Raw genomic sequence first — 18,269 nt, 5'->3', positions numbered from 1 at the left:
ACTTTGTTTTATTTCTATTTTTATTTATAAATCATTCCATTCATATACATCACAAATGATATCCCATTTCCCAGTTACCCGTCCACAAATCCCCATCCAACATCTGCCATCTCCTCCCCCCACCCCTCTGCTTCTATGAGGGTGCTCCCCCAGACACCCATCCTCTCCAACCCCACCACTCCAGCTCCCCTTATGCTAGGGCATCAAACCTCCACAAGACCAAGGGTCTCCCCTCCCATTGCTGTCAGGCAAGGCCATCTTCTGCTACATACGTATCTGGAGCCTCACTGTACACTTCTTGGTTGGTGATCTAGTTTCTGGGAACACTGGGTGGTCTGCCCAACTGATGTAGTTCTTCCTGTGGGGTTGCAATCCCCCTCCACTCCTACAGTCCTTCCACCAACTCCCCACTGGGGTCCCTGAGCTCAGTCTGATGGTTGGCTACAAGTATCCACATCTGCATTGGTGAGTGGCTGGCTGGACCTCCCAAGGAACAGCCATGCCAGATTTCTGTCAGCAAGCACCTCTTGGCAAAAGCAACAGTGTAAGGTTTGGTGTCTGCAGCCAGGATGGATATCCAGGTGGGACAGTCCTCAGATGGCCCATACTTCAGTCTCTGCTCCATTTTTTGTCCCTGTTCTTCCTTTGGACAGGAACATTTCTGAGTTAAAAACTTTGAAATGGTTAGATGGCCCCATATCACCAGAGTGGGCCATGCCTATCTACTGGAGGTGGTCTCTATAGGTTCTATCTGCCCCTTCTCTGTGCATTTTGACAAAAGTCATCCCCTTTGGGTCCTGGGAGCCTCTTGTTTCCCTGGTGTCTGGGATCCTACAGTGCCTATCTCCAGTTTCTCATTCCCCCCACACCCCCGTTACATACTTTTATTCAATTTTCTGACCCTTAGTACCTCTCTCATATCCCCTCCAGTACCTGATACTGCCTACTTATTTCCTCCCCCTCTTCCCTCCCTCCCAGGTTACCCCCCTCTCCACCTCTCACGATCATCGTGTGGTCCCCCCCCCCTCCAATGCAGGGCAGAGGCATCCACACCCTGTTTTTTCTTCCTACTAAGCTCCAAATGATCTGTGGGTTGTATCACAGGCATTGTTAGGTTTTGGACTAATATCCACTTATCAGTGAGTACAAACCACTTTTCTTTTGACTTAGTTGCCTCACTCAGGATGATATTTAGTAGTTCCATCCATTTGCCTGCAAATTTCATGAAATCATTGTTTTTAATTGTTGAGTAGTACTCCATTGTGTAAGTGTACCACATTTTTCTGTATCCATTCCTCTGTTGAGGGACATCTGGGTTCTTTCCAGCATCTGGCTATTATAAAGAAGGCTGCTATGAACATAGTGGAGCATGTGTCCTTATTATCAGTTGGAACATCTTCTGGGTTTACACCCAGGAGCAGTATTGCTGGATTTACTGATAGTACTATGTTCAGTTTTCTGAGGAACTGCCAGACTGATTTCCAGAGTAGTTGTACCAGCTTTTAGTCCCAACAGCAATGGAAGAGTGTTCCTCTTTCTCCACATCCTCTCCAACATCTGCTATCACCTTCATTTTTTATCTTAGCCATTCTGATTGGTGTGAGGTGGAATGACAGGCTCATTTTGATTTGCATTTCCCTAATGACTAAGGATGTTGAACATTTCTTTAAATGCTTATCAGCCATTTGAAATTCCTCAGTTGAGAAATCTGTTTAGCTCTGTACTCCAGTTTTTAATAGGATTATTTGGTTCTCTGGAGTCTAACGTCTTCAGTTCTTTCTATAGTTTTGATATTCGACCTCTTTGGATGCAGGGTTGGTAAAGGTCTTTTCCCAATCTGTGGGTTGCCATTTTGTCCTATTGACAGCGTTCTTTGACTTACAAAAGCTTTCCAATTTTATGAGGTCCCCTTTGTTGATTTTTTATCTTAAAGCATAAGCCATCAGTGTTCTGATCAGGAAATTTTTCTCTGTGCCCAAGTATTCGAGGCTCTTTCCCACTTTCTCTTCTATTAGTGTCAGTGTATCTGGTTTTATGTGGAGGTCCTAGATCCACTTGGACTTCAGCTTTATACAAGATGATGAGAATGAGTCATTTTGCATTCTTCTACATGCAGACTGCCTGTTGAATCAGCACGATTTGTTGAAAATGCTGCCTTTTTTCCACTGGGTGGTTTTAGCTGCTTTGTCAAAGATCAAGTGAGCATAGGTGTATGTGTTAATTTCTTGGTGTTCAATTTTATTCCATTGATCTACCTGCCTGTCTCTGTATCAATACCATATAGTCTTTATCACTACTGTTCTATAGTACAGCTTCAGGTCAAGGATGATTTCCCAAGAAGTTCTTTTATGGTTGAGAATAGTTTTCACTATCCTGGGTTTTTTGTTATTCCAAATAAATTTGAGAATTGTTCTTTCTAACTCTATGAAATTGAAATTTTGATGGAATTAAATTGAATCTGTAGACTGCTTTCGGCAAGATGGCCATTTTTACTATATTAATCCTGCCAATCCATGATCATGGGAGATCTTTCCATCTTCTGACGTCTTCTTCGATTTCTTTCATCAGATATTTGAAGTTCTTGTCATACAAACCTTTCATTTGATTGGTTAGAGGCACACCGAGGTATTTTATAATATTTGTGACTATTGTGAAGGGTATTCTTTACCGGATTTCTTTCTCAGCCCATTTATCCTTTGAGTAAAGAAGGCTACTTATTTGTTTGTGTTAATTTTATATCCAGCTACTTTGCTGCAGTTGTTTATCAGGTTTAGGAGTTCTCTGCTGGAATTTTTGAGATCATTTATGTATACTATCATATCATGTGCAAATAGTGATATCTTGACGTCCTCCCTCCCAATTTGCATCCTTTTGATCTCTTTTTCTTGTCTAATTGCTCTGGCTAGAACTTCAAGCACTATATTGAATAGGTAGGGCAAGACGAGGCAGCCTTTTCTAGTCCCTGATTTCAATGGGATTGCTTTGAGTTTCTTTGCATTTAATTTAATATTGGCTATTGATTTGCTGTATATTGCTTTTATTATATTTAGGTATGAACCTTGAATTCCTGATATCTCTAATACTTTTAACATGAATTGGTATTGTATTTTATCAAATGCTTTCTCAGTAGCTAATGAGAGGATCATTTGGGGTTTTTTTCTTTGTGTTTGTTTATACAGTGGATTACATTGATGGATGTCCATATATTGAACCATCCCTGCATTCCTGGAATGAAGCCTACTTGATCGTGGTGAATGATCGTTTGATGTTTCCTTGGATTCAGTTTGTGAGAATTGTGAGTATTTTTGCATTGATATTCATAAGGAAAATTGGTCTGAAGTTCTCTTTCTTTGCTGGGTCTTGTTGTGGTTTAGGTATCAGAGTAACTGTTGCTTCATAGAAAGAATTGGGTAGTGTTTCCTCTGTTTCTATTTCATAGAATAGTTTGAGAAGTATTGGTATTATGTCTTCTTTGAAAAGCTAATAGAATTTGGCACTAAAACCCTGGCCATGGGCGCTTTTTTTTTTAGGAGACGTCTAATGACTGCTTCTATTTCATTGGGGGTTATGAGAAAGTTTAGATGGTTTATCTGAAACCAATGTAACTTTAGTGCCTTGAATCTGTCTAGAAAATCATCCTTTTCATCTAGTTTTTCCAGTTTTGCTGATTATTGACTTTTGTAGTAGTATCTGATTATTTTTTTTAATTTCCTCGGTTACTGTTGTTATGACTCCCTTTTCATTCCTGATTTTGTTAATTTGAATACTGTCTCTGTCCTTTCTCATTATTTAACTAATAGTTTATCTATCTTGTTGATTTTCTCAAAGAAAAAGTTCCTAGTTTTGTTTATTCTTTGTATGGTTCTCTTTGTTTCTGCTTGGTTGATCTCAGCCCTGAGTTTGATTATTTCCTGCTGTCTATTCCTATTAGGTGTATTTGCCCCTGTATGTTCTATAGCTTTCAGATGTAGCTGCTAGTGTATGCTTTCTCCAGTTTTGTTTTGTTTTGTTTTGTTTTGTTTTGTTTTGTTTTGTGTTGTTTTGTTTTAATGGAGGATCTCGGTCCTTTGAGTTTTCCTCTTGGCACTGCATTCATTGTGTCCCATAAAATTGGATATGTTGTGGATATGTTTTCATTAATTCTAAAAAGTCTTTAATTTCTTTCTTTATTTCTTTTGTGACCAAGTTATCACTGAGTAGAGTGTTGTTCAGCTTCCATGTGTATATGAGCTTTCTGTTATTTTTGTTGTTATTGAAGACCAGCCTTAGTCTGTGGTACAAAAAGAAAAAAGAAATCACCAATAAGGGATCAAATGATAATGATAACTGAACAAACCTCTGGGTGCCCAGAACAACAAACACAAGGGATATCCAGATGGCAAAAGGCAAGCACAAGACCATAAACAACAGAAACCAAAATAGGTGGGCATCATCAGAAACCAGTTCTCCCACCACAGTGAGCCCTGAATACACCAACACACCTGAAAATCAGGAATCTGTCCTAAAATCCTATTTCATGAAGATAGTAGAGTTCTTAAAGGAGGAAATCAATAACTCATTGAAAGAAATACAGGAAAACACAGGTAACAGGTGAAGGAATTGAATAAAGTGATCCAAGATCTAAAAGAGGAAGTAGAAACAATAAAGAAAAAACAAATGGAGGCTAACCTAGAAATGGAAGGAAAGAGGTCAGGAATTACAGATGTAAGTATCACCAATAGAATAGAGAAGATAGAAGAGAGAATCTCAAGTATAAATGATACCATAAAAGAGATTGACAAAACTGTCAAAGAAAATTTAAAACACATGCTCCACTATGTTCATAGCAGCCTTATTTATAATAGCCAGAATCTGGAAAGACCCCAGATGCCCCTCAACAGAGGAATGGATACAAAGAAATTGGTACATTTACACAATGGAGTACTACTCAGCTATTAAAAAGAATGAATTTATGAAATTCCTAGGCAAATGGTTGGACCTAGAGGGCATTATCCTGAGTGAGATAACCCAATCACAAAAGAACTCAAATGATATGTACTCACTGATAAGTGGATATTAGCCCAGAAACTTAGAATACCCAAGATATAAGTTACAATTTGCAAAACATATGAAACTGAAGAAGAACAAAGACCAAAGTGTGGACACTTTGCCCCTTCTTAGAATTGGAAACAAAACACCCATGGAAGGAGTTACAGAGACAAAGTTTGGAGCTGAGTCAAAATTATGGACCATCTAGAGACTGCCATATCCAGGGATCCATCCCATAATCAGCCTCCAAACGCTGACACCATTGCATACACTAGCAAGATTTTGCTGAAAGGACCCTGATATAGCTCTCTCTTGTGAGACTATGCCGGGGCCTAGCAAACACAGAAGTGGATGCTCACAGTCAGCTATTGGATGGATCACAGGGCCCCCCAATGGAGTAGCTAGAGAAAGAACCCAAGGAGCTAAAGGGCTCTGCAGCCCTATAGGTGGAACAACATTATGAACTAACCAGTACCCCGGAGCTCTTGACTCTAGCTGCATATGTATCAAAAGATGGCCTACTTGGCCATCACTGGAAAGAGAGGCCCATTGGACATGCAAACTTTATATGCCCCAGTACAGGGGAACGCCAGGGCCAAAAAGTGGGAGTGGGTGGATAGGGAAGTGAGGGGGAGGGTATGGGGGACTTTTGGGATAGCATTGGAAATGTCAATGAGGAAAATACCTAATAAAAAATAAAAATAGAAGCCGGGCGTGGTGGCGCACGCCTTTAATCCCAGCACTCGGGAGGCAGAGGCAGGTGGATTTCTTAGTTTGAGGCCAGCCTGGTCTACAGAATGAGTTCCAGGACAGCCAAGGCTATACAGAGAAACCCTGTCTCGAAAAACAACAACAACAAAAATACATACATACATACATACATACATACATACATACATACATACATACATAAAACAAACCCTGCCTAGCAAAACCTATTGTCAACAACAGAAGAATCTCTCAGGGAATCACCATCCCTGACATTGAGCTATATTACAGAGCAATAGTGATAAAAAAAAAATGTATGGTATTGATACAGAGCCAGGCAGGAAGATCAGTGGACATACAGAATACAGATTTGAACATACAGAAATGAACTCACACATCTATGGTTCCTTGGTCCAGTTACCTGGAAAGAAAAGTAGTAGAAAAAGAAATCTGAAGGAAAACAGTGCAAGTCTAAGGCAGGATAGACTGGGGAAGAGGATCAGCATGAAACTCATCATACCTTCCTCTGCCTCTGAGCGCTGAGCACTGGGAGCCCTTCAGGGCAGTGTGAATCCCACAGGTAGGATGTGTCTTGGAAAGGCTGCCTAGCAGGTGGCATGGCTAAATCAAGGACAGGATGACAGGACTCTTCCTCCCAGTGGACATGGACCAGCTTGGCACCCAAGGCATCAATGAGCTTGTTACTGCGCATTACTTAGATATGCTCAAGGGAAAACATTGCTCACCCAGATAACTTTAGCATTCTAAGAGTGCAAAATCTATTTCTGAATATGTGCATTTCCCCAAGATGATCTATATCAGAAAGTAAACTTGAGGAGTGAAGAAGTCATTAAAAGTTTTAAGACAGTGGTGGGAATTATCACAGCTATTAACACAAGAGCTGAACTCAAAGCAGGGCCTCAAAGAACACTCAAGCTGGTCCTCTGGAGACAACTGTGCTTGGTGTTCTTACAGTGTGTTTTAAAGGTCCATGTAGAATACAGCAGCACACTTGGAGTTTTATTTTGTCCATATAGCACATAGATTAGTCATGGTTGTATTACATCTTTGTCTACCAATAGAGTTTGACTCCAAGATTGCTCTGTTTTGCGAAACACACTAGTCAATTGGCTTCCAAATATTAATGATTATAGCCATAGACACATCTTAGTTTAGCCCAGGTCAGAGAAACTTGTTATCAAAGGTCGATGTTTAATACACAAAGAGATTCACAAGTGTTCAAAGTGCTTAGAATAACTGTCCATTAATTCTGGATACCTAAACATGACATATATTATATCTTCTTCAAGACCCATGGCCATGACAACCATGATCACCCCACAGTGGTGATCAACTACTCAATACCTGAATACAAAAAAGAAGACAGCAAAAAAGGAGGGGTTGTAGTGGGTCCTTTTATTACTTGTACTTGGGAGGCAAAGCCTGGGGCAAGGGCAGAGGCAGAGACCAAGAGTTCGCAGCCAGCCTGCTCTACATAGCAAGTCGAAGGCCAGCCAATGCAGCAGTAAGACTCTACTTCAGAATTTAAAAAAAGGAAAGGAAATAGGGATCACTGAGGATGAGAAGGGAATTAAAGAAGGCAGTAGGAAGTATACAAACACAATGATGATATACATGAAGGGAAGACAGAAAAATTACAAAACTACAGCGGGGCAGAGGTGGCTCACACCTTTAATCACCTCACTCCGAAGGCAGAGACACGTAGATCTTTGAAGCCAGCATGGCCAACAGAGTCAGATCCGGGAAAACCAGGGCTACACAGAGAAACCTTGTCTTGAACAGACAATACAACCCCCAAATGATAAAACTTACATGCTTCATGTACATCACTAAGCTTTTTTTTTTTTAAGACAGTTTCTCTATGGAGTTCTGTCTGTCTTTAAGGTTACTCTGTAGACCAAGATGGACTCCAACTCACAGAGATCTTCCTGCCTCTCTGCCTCTGTTTCTAAAGTGCTGGAATTAAAGTTGTGTACCATCACACTTGCCTAATCATCAAATTATTAATTTAATATTTCTCAAAATATATTTTGAACAAAGCAAAGGCCTTTATTACAGACACATTCTCAAACAATGTCAGAAAAGGTCCACCCAGGCAGATGTGGTGGAGACCACTCTGTTCCCATATCCATTTTCCCTTGATTAAGCACCAAGGCCAGCTTTGCTTACCTCACAAAGGTGCCTTAGCCAAGTAACCACACAACATCAAGGACACTCTGTTGCTTTTATGGCAAGGACGGTTTTGACTCTCAGCAGGATCCCAACCTCCATCCCTATTTATACAAATCTCTGCTGAGCTTCAGGGACCACAGAAATGCTTTTTGAGTGAGGGAGAGGCTGTAGGACACTGGGGACGTAGGTGAGGATGTTTTGACCTGGAGCATCACAGCTCCATACAGTCGTCCATTCCCTTGATTGTGGTTCTGGGTTTTTTTGCTTCCTTCTCTTTGGATGTCCAGGCACTGCTGCACTTCAAGGGCATGGGATCTGATGTGCTTTTCTCAGAGGTCATACATCTGGTATCATTTTATAAAACAAATGTTTCAGATTACATTTAAGATATCAAATTAGAGGTTCAAATAGAGAGGGGAAATGCCGATTTAGTTTAGCAGAGATTCTGTGAAGTGTGTGGTGGAGAACTAATGCCCATTGGGTCATATAGGTTTTTAGCTTAGTGTACAGAGAGCATCGGGGATAGTAACTGGCCAAGGTGTGAATGAACTATGATGAGTATACTGATGGTACTTACTTATTGAACATGATTCCTAGTTATATAAACTATGTTTAAAAAAAAATAAACAACCAAGGGGGACAGAGAGATAGCTCAGTGATTAAGAGAACTGACCACTCTTCTAGACGACCTGAGTTCAATTCCCAGTGCCCACATGGCAGCTCCCAGCTGCCTGTAATTCCAATTCCAAGGAATCTGACACTCTCACACAGACATATTTGTAGGCAAACCATCAATGCATATAGAATAAAGATAAGACAAAACAAAGCAAAGGAAAAAAAACCCTCCAGAACAAAATAAAAACTGAATGTTTGTTGTTCTCTTAGAGGGAAGTTGTTAACAGTTGTCTAAGTTTAGAGTATCAGATGTGAATTTCCTCTATTGAGCAGAACTTAAGTCCAGTTGGACAGTGGTTGGTTACCTTTAAAGTAGACATATCACTGTTGCACCCTTGAATATTTAATTTTTGTCACTTGTGTAGGAATTTCCTTTTTATTTCCATTTAAACTCCCTCTCCTTCCTTGTGTTCCAGTCTGTGAATGGCTAATGCTTGAATTTCAGGGTATGTTTCTAGTGGAAGAAGGGTAGAGGAAACCTCATGACATACAAAAACATAACCTGAATCTCTTCATGGCTGAGGATTCTGTCCTTTTTCATGGGGTGCTTCATGTTTTATATGCCTTGATGCTCCTCACTTGCTGTTTGCAGAGGAGACAAGTGCAGCATACAGCACTACAGAGGAAGGCGCCTGGAGATGGCAGAAGCTCATTCAAGCAATGCTCTTTCAATTTCCAGGAGTCTCCAGGATGCAAGCCACTCCTGAGGACATGGTTCTGTGGCTGCTTCTGTGGCAGACAAGGTATGAAGAAAGCCAACTCTGCCCTTGGCTGTCAGGAAAGCACTGTGCTCTAAAGGCAAAGGGCATGTGGTCCGGGAGCAAACTAGGCTCCTTCATAGTGCCACAGTGAGTAGTGGCACCATTTGAGGATAACTATGGGAGGCATGCATGGCTTGGTTCCACAGAGACAGATCGGGGCCTAGACTGATTCTAGGGTAAACAGGAAGAGTATACATCTTAACAATGATTGCTGATTTGGCATCAAAAATGTGGTACTGTCAAGGCCACAATGGCTGAAAGTGACACCAACATGCTGCAGCCAGAGAAGTGAGTGCCAACATATGTGTGAAAAGAGGATGATCTATGAGTGCCTTAGCCAAGAGCTCAGACCTTCACAAGAAGTTCACTGTGTCTGGAAAGCCTCTCTTGGGACAGTGTTCCAAAGGAGGCTGCAAGGCACTTATCCAGCATGTTTCTTTGTCCACCTCTTTGCTAGTCTTTCTCTCTGTCACCCTTCTTAGTATGGACCATTTCTGGGTTATCACTGTTGTGGTTTACAGAGCAGAGAGCAGATGGACAAGAGACCTAGGGAGAAAAAGGGCCAGTCAGCTGAGGCGTGAGATAGTGAGTTCTTTGTGGGCCCAGTGAATCTCCTGAAGTACAATTTCTGCTTCCCTCACTACTCCAATTTAATGATTCTGTTCAAATCATGATAATATTTGATTTTAAAAGAAGAACAGAAGGCACATTACAGTGTTTTCTTAGCAAACTGTTCTAAGATACATCCTTCCTCTATGTGGTTCTGACCTTTACTTCTTTCCTTTGAAACCCTTTGTGGTCTTAGTACTCAAACTCTTCCAAAGCCCCAGTCTGTGCACACACCATTAGTGTCCCAGGAGACTTTGTTTACTGGCAAGAAAACAGGAATTCAGAATGCTTAAGTTAGAGACTAAACCAGGACTACGTGGCAAATACATGCCCCACACCCCCTGCTTCTGTGCTCTCCTTTGTTGGAGACAATGTCAAAGGACTTGGACAAAGGACGTGATATATAAGTGCTTGCTGAGCAACACATGAAACATTGAAAACTGTATTTGTGCTTTTCCTTAAATCCACCCTGATTCAAAACAAACTGGCTTCAGTGAGTCCAATGTCCTGACTACCGTTTCCTACAGGTAAAGCTACCCATGGGAAGGGCAGGTTCCATTAACAAAGGCACTCAAGTCTCCTGATGTTCGGAGGCCTGACACTCCAGGGCGGTGGACATCCCTCCACAGCACTCAGGGTTGCCTGATCTTCCTCAAGTGCCCGTGCTGCTATTCCCCTTTCCTCTGTCTTTCTGACTCCCTGCCTAAGATGCCACATGTCCTGGAGGCTGGCAGACTCTGATGACTGCCATTGCCTTGTCTAGGCAGTGGGAAAGATATGGCTGTCTACCTAAAATATAACCCAGAAAAGAGCCAGTTTGGCAGAATATTGACCTGTTTCCTAGATGTGTCACCCTGAGAGAGTACACTGTGACCCATACACAACAGTGGTTCTTTCCTTCTGGATTTTCCATATCCTCCCCGGTGGGCCTTTTCTAGCATTCCAAAGCATATCCTGCTGTTGTCCCAATGCTCAACATCTTATGCTCCACTTCCCTGGGAGTGGGAGGCTTGTTGTCCCACCCACCCTTACCCATACTCAATCTTAGTTCCAGAGTACCTATAGTCATATAGCATGTTTACATTGGATTTTTTGAGGCAGAGGTCTCTCCTAGGCTTCCCTCCTCAGTCTCCTGAGTGCTGTGATTATAGGTGTGTGCCACCTTGGCCAACTGAACTGAATTCTTAGTCTCATCCACTGATATGCTCATTATTCCTTGTTTAGGAAAAGGAAAGTTTCTTTACAGACTCTGGAGATCAGGCCGTGTATCTGACCTTTCAGAGATGACTCACAGTCTGTGCTGGTCCCCTTAGGATGGATAAATGAGGGATGATAAAAGCTTAATATTTGCCTTCTATATTTTAGGAGAAAATGCAAGTAAAGTCGGTAGTGCCTTCTGTAGCCGTTTGACAGTTTGGAGCTTCACAGAGCAACTGACTACAGAGGATTACTAGGGCATAGGTTCTATGCTTTACCATGTCTTCTCCTTACAGTGTGGAGAAGGAGGGAGTCACAGGACTGGGCAGGGCTACATGGCCTTGGGAAGCTGTCTGTTCTTCCTGAGCTTCCGTGTCCACTAGTCACCAAGGAGGTATGTGAGACAAGCATGCTCAGTGTCTCTATGCTTGGGCACAGTCAATGCTGGGGACCACTGTGACCTCAGGATTCCAGGCAAATGCTGCCATTGCTGTTTGTATTAGGGAGGTAAATTTTGGTAGTGAAAGCAACCTTGGGGGCTTGAAAGGATAATCTGTGGAGAAGTGGATGGAAAGTGGAGGAAAAAGAGCACCTCCCTGGTAAGGACTGTCATTATTCTTCACCCACAGGTCCTGTGGAACACTGAACAGAAAGATCCCTCTGCGAGTCAGCCAGTGCCTTCTGGATCTGCTTCAAGGTCATGTGCCTGCAACTTGGGCCTGTCTGACCCCTCGGGTTTGCCTCTTGGGTATATTTTTTTACTCTGGCTAGTGTTGTGGCCTGTAGGCATTACAGCTGGGTAGAACTTTGATTGCTTTTCTCTCTTGGCAGTTTGCATAGAGCCTTCTGATACTATGAAAACAGTCCTCTAGGAAGAGGCTTCCAGGCCAGTCCCAGCCCAGGTCCTCTGTCTAACTTGCATTGTGCCTTCAACAATAGGGTCTTACTTTCAAGTTTTGATAAGCAACAAAGGACAACAACAGCCTTTATTGTTTGGGAAGTTTTTTGCCTGCCTCCTGGCCAACAATTGGAAGGGAGGTTTTCCATGCCTAGAGCTAGGGTCTTTGTTGAATAGTCTATTGTTCCCAGGGGAAGAATATAATCCTCATTTTTTTTCAAACATCCTGAGCATTACTTATTTATCTGTCTTCCTCCACTTACATTATCCTCCTTCTCCTCTAAGTTAAAGTCCCCCAGTACTCCCTCCATTTTCATCCTCAGTAGCTGTGTCCCACCATTTCTCCCTCATGAGCTTCCTCTCCTTCCGTCAGGACTATGACAACATTCTATTCTTCTGGACTTTTCACTTTCTTCAGGTTAGGAGGTCACATCTGAAGATCTGAGCAAAGATCCACAAATAAGAGAGAGCACACAGCATTTGTGTTTCTGGGTCTAGATTAACTCACTCAATATAATATTTTCCAGTTCTACCCACTTACCACCCCCATTGTCAATTTTTTTACATCAACTGATGAAAATACTATTATGTATGTGCCACATTTTCAGTATCCACTCATCAGTTAAAGTACATATAGGTTGCTTCCATTTTCTATCTGTTTTGGATACAGCAATGACAAACATGGCTGAGTATCTCTGGAGTAAGCTATTGAGTCCTCTGGGTATATGCCAGAGAGTGGTTAGGTAGGTTCTGTGGTAGATTTAACTTTAGATCTTTGTTCTATTTTGTTTTATAGTTAATTTATCTCTTTACTTTACATCCAGTCCACTTTCCCCTCCTAGTCTTACCCCCACCATACACATCTTCTTTCTCTTCTGAAAAGGGGAGGTCTCCCAGGAATATCTGCTGACCAGATAAATCAAGTTGCAGCAAGACTAGGAACATCTTCTCTTACCGAGGCTAAATAAGGCAGCCCAGTTATGGGAAATGGTTATAAGGGCATGCAAAAAGAGTCAGAGACAGGCCATGCTTCTACTGTTAGGAGTCCTACATGAAGACCAAGCTGCACATCTGTTACATATGTGCAGTCAGTCCCGTGCATATACCCTGGTTGGTGGTTCAGTCTCTGGAAGGTTCTATTAGTTAATTCAGTAGGTTTTCTTGTGGTGTTCTTCACCCCTCTGGCTCCTACAATCCTTCCTCTGTCTCTTGCTCAGGATTCCCCAACCACCTCCTAATGTTTGGCTGTAGGTCTCTGCATCTGTTCCCGACAGTTGTTAGGTAAGGCTTCTATGATGATGGTTATGCTCAGCTCCTATCTTCTAGATTCTAGAATACCAGTAACAGTGTCAGGGTTGGGCTCCCTCTCTTGGCATGGGTCTCAAGCTGGACCAGTCATTGGTGGGCCATGCCCTTATTTTCTGCTCCATCTTTACTCCTGCATATCTTGTAAGCAGGATAAATTGTAAGTCAAATGTTTTGTGGCTGGGTTGATATCCCAATCCCTCCACTGGAAGTCTGGCCAGGTTACATGACATGGCCAGTACAGGCACTATATCCCCCATTGCTAGAACTCTTAGCTAGGGTCACCTGGGAGTTTCCATTGCCCTAGTTTTCTAGCTCATCACAGAGAAAGTCCTCAACTCCAGTTGATTTTCCCAGTACTCTCTCTCTCCTCCTCCTCTCTTGCCTGATCCCTTTTGTTCCCATCACCAACTCCAATCCCTGTCCCTTTCCCCATCCATTTTTATGTCTATTTTATTTCCCTTTCCTGGAAAAATCCATACATTCTCATCCCTGTTACTTGCTACTTAGCATCTTTGAGTCTGTGGATTGTAACATGGTTATCCTTTCTTTATGGCTAATATCTACTTACAAGTAAGAAAGTGCATAGCATGTTTGTTTTTCAAGGACTGGATTACCTCACTCAGAATGATCTTTTTTAGTTCCATTCATTTGATTGTGAATTTAATGGTGTCATTGGTTTTAAACAGCTGAAAGAAATTTTATTGGCATTTCTCTGACCACAAAGGATGGTGAACAACTCTCTGGAAAGAAAGAAAGAAAGAAAGAAAGAAAGAAAGAAAGAAAGAAAGAAAGGAAGGAAGGATGATTTGTCTGCATGTACACTTGAATGCCAGAAGAAGGTGATAGATCTCTATGTAGATGGTCATAAGTCACCGAGTGGTTTCTGGGATTTAAACTCATGACCTCTAGAAGAGCAGCCAGTACAATTAACCACTGATCCATCTCACCAGCACAGGGATGACAAACATTTTAAACATATTTCTTTGTCATTATTGTAGCCTCCCTCTGCCCTGAAGCAGGCTGATCCAGACTTTGACCTTGCTGCCACTGAGAAGGAAATTACCTAAGGTCCTTCCTACCTAGATGGCTCTTTTGTTCTGCCACCTGCCACTGCTCTCTCCAAGACACTGATACCCGCTGAGAAGCTCCTGAGATATTCCAGAGGAACGTCCTATCCTGCACGTCACCTATAGGCTGGCTCCAGACACCAAGAATGGACTGGCGGGGGATGGGCCTTCCCCTTTTATAAGTAGACTCTCTTAGTAAACTGGAGGGCCTTGAACAGAATCATGTCTTGATCTCCATTAATCTCTTGCCTTCTAAGCCGCTTTCAGCCCCAGCCTGCCTCCCTGGTGTACCCGGTTCAAGTAGGCTGCAGGCCAGCATACAACAATTATGATCTTATCTTTTGAGACCTCCCTTTTCAGAGCCACACTTCATTTTTTAATACTATTGCTATTTTTCTACAAACTATATAGTTCGTAACTGTATTGTAAATACTTATGTTTAAATCTACAGTAACACCCTCAGGGCTAATCAAAGAAGATTGTTTTGCAGCAGAGGAAGGCTACTGGAAAGATCCACAACTTGACAAAATGCAGAGAGAAATTGACCTTGGGGTGTCCATTATCGATTGATAAATCTACAACACAATCCTTACCCCTAAGTCTCAGAAACCACTATGGAAGAGGGATGTGAAAGATTGTAGAACAGGAGTTACAGAGACAAAATTTGGAGCTGTGACGAAAGGATGGACCATCTAGTGATTGCCATATGCAGGGATCCATCCCATAATCAGCTTCCAAACGCTGACACCATTGCATACACTAGCAAGATTTTGCTGAAAGGACCCAGTTATAGCTCTCTCTTGTGAGACTATGCCGGAGCCTAGCAAACACAGAAATGGATGATCACAGTCAGCTATTGGATGAGTCACACGGCCCCTAATGGAGGAGCTAGAGAAATTACCCAAGGAACTAAAGGGAACTGCAACCCTATAGGTGGAACAACATTATGAACTAACCAGTACCCGGGAGCTCTTGTCTCTAGCTGCATATGTATCAAAATATGGCCTAGTCGGCCATCACTGGAAAGAGAGGCCCATTGGACTTGCAAACTTTATATGCCCCAGTACAGGTGTAGTGGCTATTCCTGGTTGTCAACTTGACAATATTTGGAATGAACTACAATCCGGAATTGGAAGGCTCACCAGTGACCCTTATCTGGAGGCTTGGAGATCCTTATCTGGATCTTGGTTTGAAGATCTTGAGCCGTAGTGGCTATGGATTCCAGAAGATTGAATCTCCGAGTTAAGGAACACACCTTTAATCTGGGCTATGCCTTTCATCTGGGATTAAAGGTGTGGTGGAACACACCTTTAATCTGGGCTACACCTTCTGCTGGAGACAATATAAGGACATTGGAAGAAGGGAGTCTAGCTCGAGCTCTTGCTCCTTCGCCTGCTTGCTGCGTGAGACTGAGTAACTGCTAGATCCTTGGACTTCCATTCACAGCTGCGACTGAACAATTGTTGGGAATTGGGCTGCCGACTGTAAGTCATCAATAAATTCCTTTACTATTTAGAGACTATTCATAAGTTCTGTGACTCTAGAGAACCCTGACTAATACAGAAGTTGGTACCAGGAGTGGTTCTAGAGTAACAGAAGTACAAGGATGAATCTTTTAAAATACTGGAATTGGCTTGTTGATCCACCAGCACTTTCAAATATTGAAACCTCTCCAGATTCTCTCCCTCCTGGGAGCTCAGAGAATTTTGAAGACCCATGGTTGAAACTATATTCCGAACTTAAAGAAGCTAATGCCCTTGATTTTCTTAATGAATTAGGTGATTCAGTGCACAAAGCTTTCTACAAGATGGGGAAAAAATCGAAAAATGATTTTACTGGCTGGCTGCTCTTAGTATCTGTGGAAAAAATGATGAATGAAAGGAAGGAGTTGTGTGATAAAATCGAAAGGCTCCAGACACAAGTAAACGATCTAAAAGTTGCTAAGTGTGTCCTTGAGGAGAATCTTCTCTCTTGTAGCAATAGAGCTCAAGTTGCAGAAAATCAAACAGAAACTCTCATTGTAAGGTTGGCTGAACTACAGAGAAAATTCAAGTCTCAGCCTCAGAGTGTGTCGACAGTTAAAGTAAGGGCTCTAATTGGCAAAGAATGGGATCCTACAACATGGGACGGGGATGTGTGGGAAGACCATGTTGAAGCTGAGAATTTTGAATCCTCAGATTCTCAAGGGTTTGCCCCACCTGAGGAAGTAGTACCCTCAGCCCCACCTCTTGAAATAATGCCTTCCCCACATGAGGAAATTAATTTTGCAGAGTCTGCTCACGGCCCACCAATAGTTTCTTCTAGACCTGTAACCAGACTCAAAGCAAAACAGGCTCCTAGAGGGGAGGTAGAAAGTATAGTCCATGAGGAAATTCGCTACACTACTAAGGAGCTTAATGAGTTTGCTAATTCATTCAAGCAGAAACCTGGTGAATATGTGTGGGAATGGATTTTAAGGGTGTGGGATAAGGGTGGAAGGAACATAAAACTAGAGCAGGCTGAGTTTATTGACATGGGTCCTCTGAGTAGAGATTCTAGGTTTAATACGGAAGCTCGCATAGTTAAAAAAGGTGTCAAAAGTTTGTTTGAATGGTTGGCTGAGGTGTTTATCAAAAGATGGCCTACTGGAAATGACTTGGAGATGCCTGATATTCCGTGGCTTAGTGTTGATGAAGGGATTTTAAGACTTAGGGAAATTGCAATGCTAGAGTGGATATATTGTGTAAAGCATAATTGTCCACAATGGGAAGGTCCAGAAGATATGCCTTTCACCAGCTCTATAAGACGCAAATTGGTGAGAGGGGCACCAGCACATTTGAAGGGTTTTGTTCTTTCCCTTTTCCTTGTGCCAGATCTTAGCATTGGAGATGCTTCTGCTCAATTAGATGAATTAAATTCACTGGGTTTAGTTGGATCCCGAGGTAACAAGGGCCAGGTGGCAGCATTGAATCGCCGGAGACAAGGTGATCCTAGTTATTATAATGGACAGCGTAGACAAAAGAATGTTTATAATAACATACCCAGTAATAGTCAGCACAGGAGAGGTGAAATTTATAATGGCATGACTCGCTTGGACCTTTGGTACTGGCTAATCAATCATGGTGTTTCCAGGAATGAAATACATAGGAAGCCTACTGCATATTTGTTTGATCTGTATAAGCAGAAAAATTCTCAAACAAATGAAAGAAAGGCTACATTAGATCGTGGTAAACAGCAATCTCGGCCAGTGAATCAATTTCCAGACTTGAGCCAGTTTGCAGATCCGGAACCCCTTGAATGAAGGGGTGGCCAGGTTCCTCTGAGGAAGGATCTTGATAAGACACTCAAAGGTTTTGCTGTTACCCTTTCTCCAGTTCTTCCCCAGAGGGACCTACGGCCTTTTACAAGGGTAACTGTACACTGGGGAAAAGGAAATAATCAGACTTTTCGGGGTCTGCTGGATACTGGTTCTGAGTTGACACTGATCCCAGGGGATCCCAAGAAACATTGTGGCCCTCCAGTTAAAGTAGGGGCTTATGGAGGGCAGGTGATTAATGGAGTTTTGACTGATGTCCGACTCACAGTAGGTCCAATAGGTCCCCGGACACATCCTGTGGTGATTTCCCCAGTTCCAGAATGTATAATTGGGATAGATATACTCAGAAATTGGCAGAATTCTCATATTGGTTCCCTGAACTGTAGAGTGAGGGCTATTATGGTTGGAAAGGCCAAATGGAAGCCTTTAGAGTTGCCTCTGCCAAAGAAAATAGTGAATCAAAAACAGTATCGTATTCCTGGAGGAATTGCAGAAATTACTGCCACTATCAAGGACTTGAAAGATGCAGG

General features: G+C 42.3%; 1 long non-coding RNA gene across 1 annotated transcript; it reads left to right on the top strand.

The window, feature by feature from the left end:
- The first annotated feature begins 3,262 nt into the window (after positions 1-3,262).
- Positions 3,263-16,384, top strand: Gm38947. Its single transcript, XR_003946606.1, has 5 exons — positions 3,263-3,295; positions 9,284-9,347; positions 11,468-11,565; positions 11,801-11,919; positions 14,064-16,384. It is a non-coding gene; the product is annotated as a predicted gene, 38947 (long non-coding RNA).
- Positions 16,385-18,269: the final 1,885 nt, after the last annotated feature.

The sequence above is a fragment of the Mus musculus genome, chromosome 7 (genome assembly GCF_000001635.26).
Source record: "Mus musculus strain C57BL/6J chromosome 7, GRCm38.p6 C57BL/6J".
Classification (NCBI taxonomy): domain Eukaryota; kingdom Metazoa; phylum Chordata; class Mammalia; order Rodentia; family Muridae; genus Mus; species Mus musculus.
This window is presented reverse-complemented; position numbering and strand designations above follow the sequence as displayed.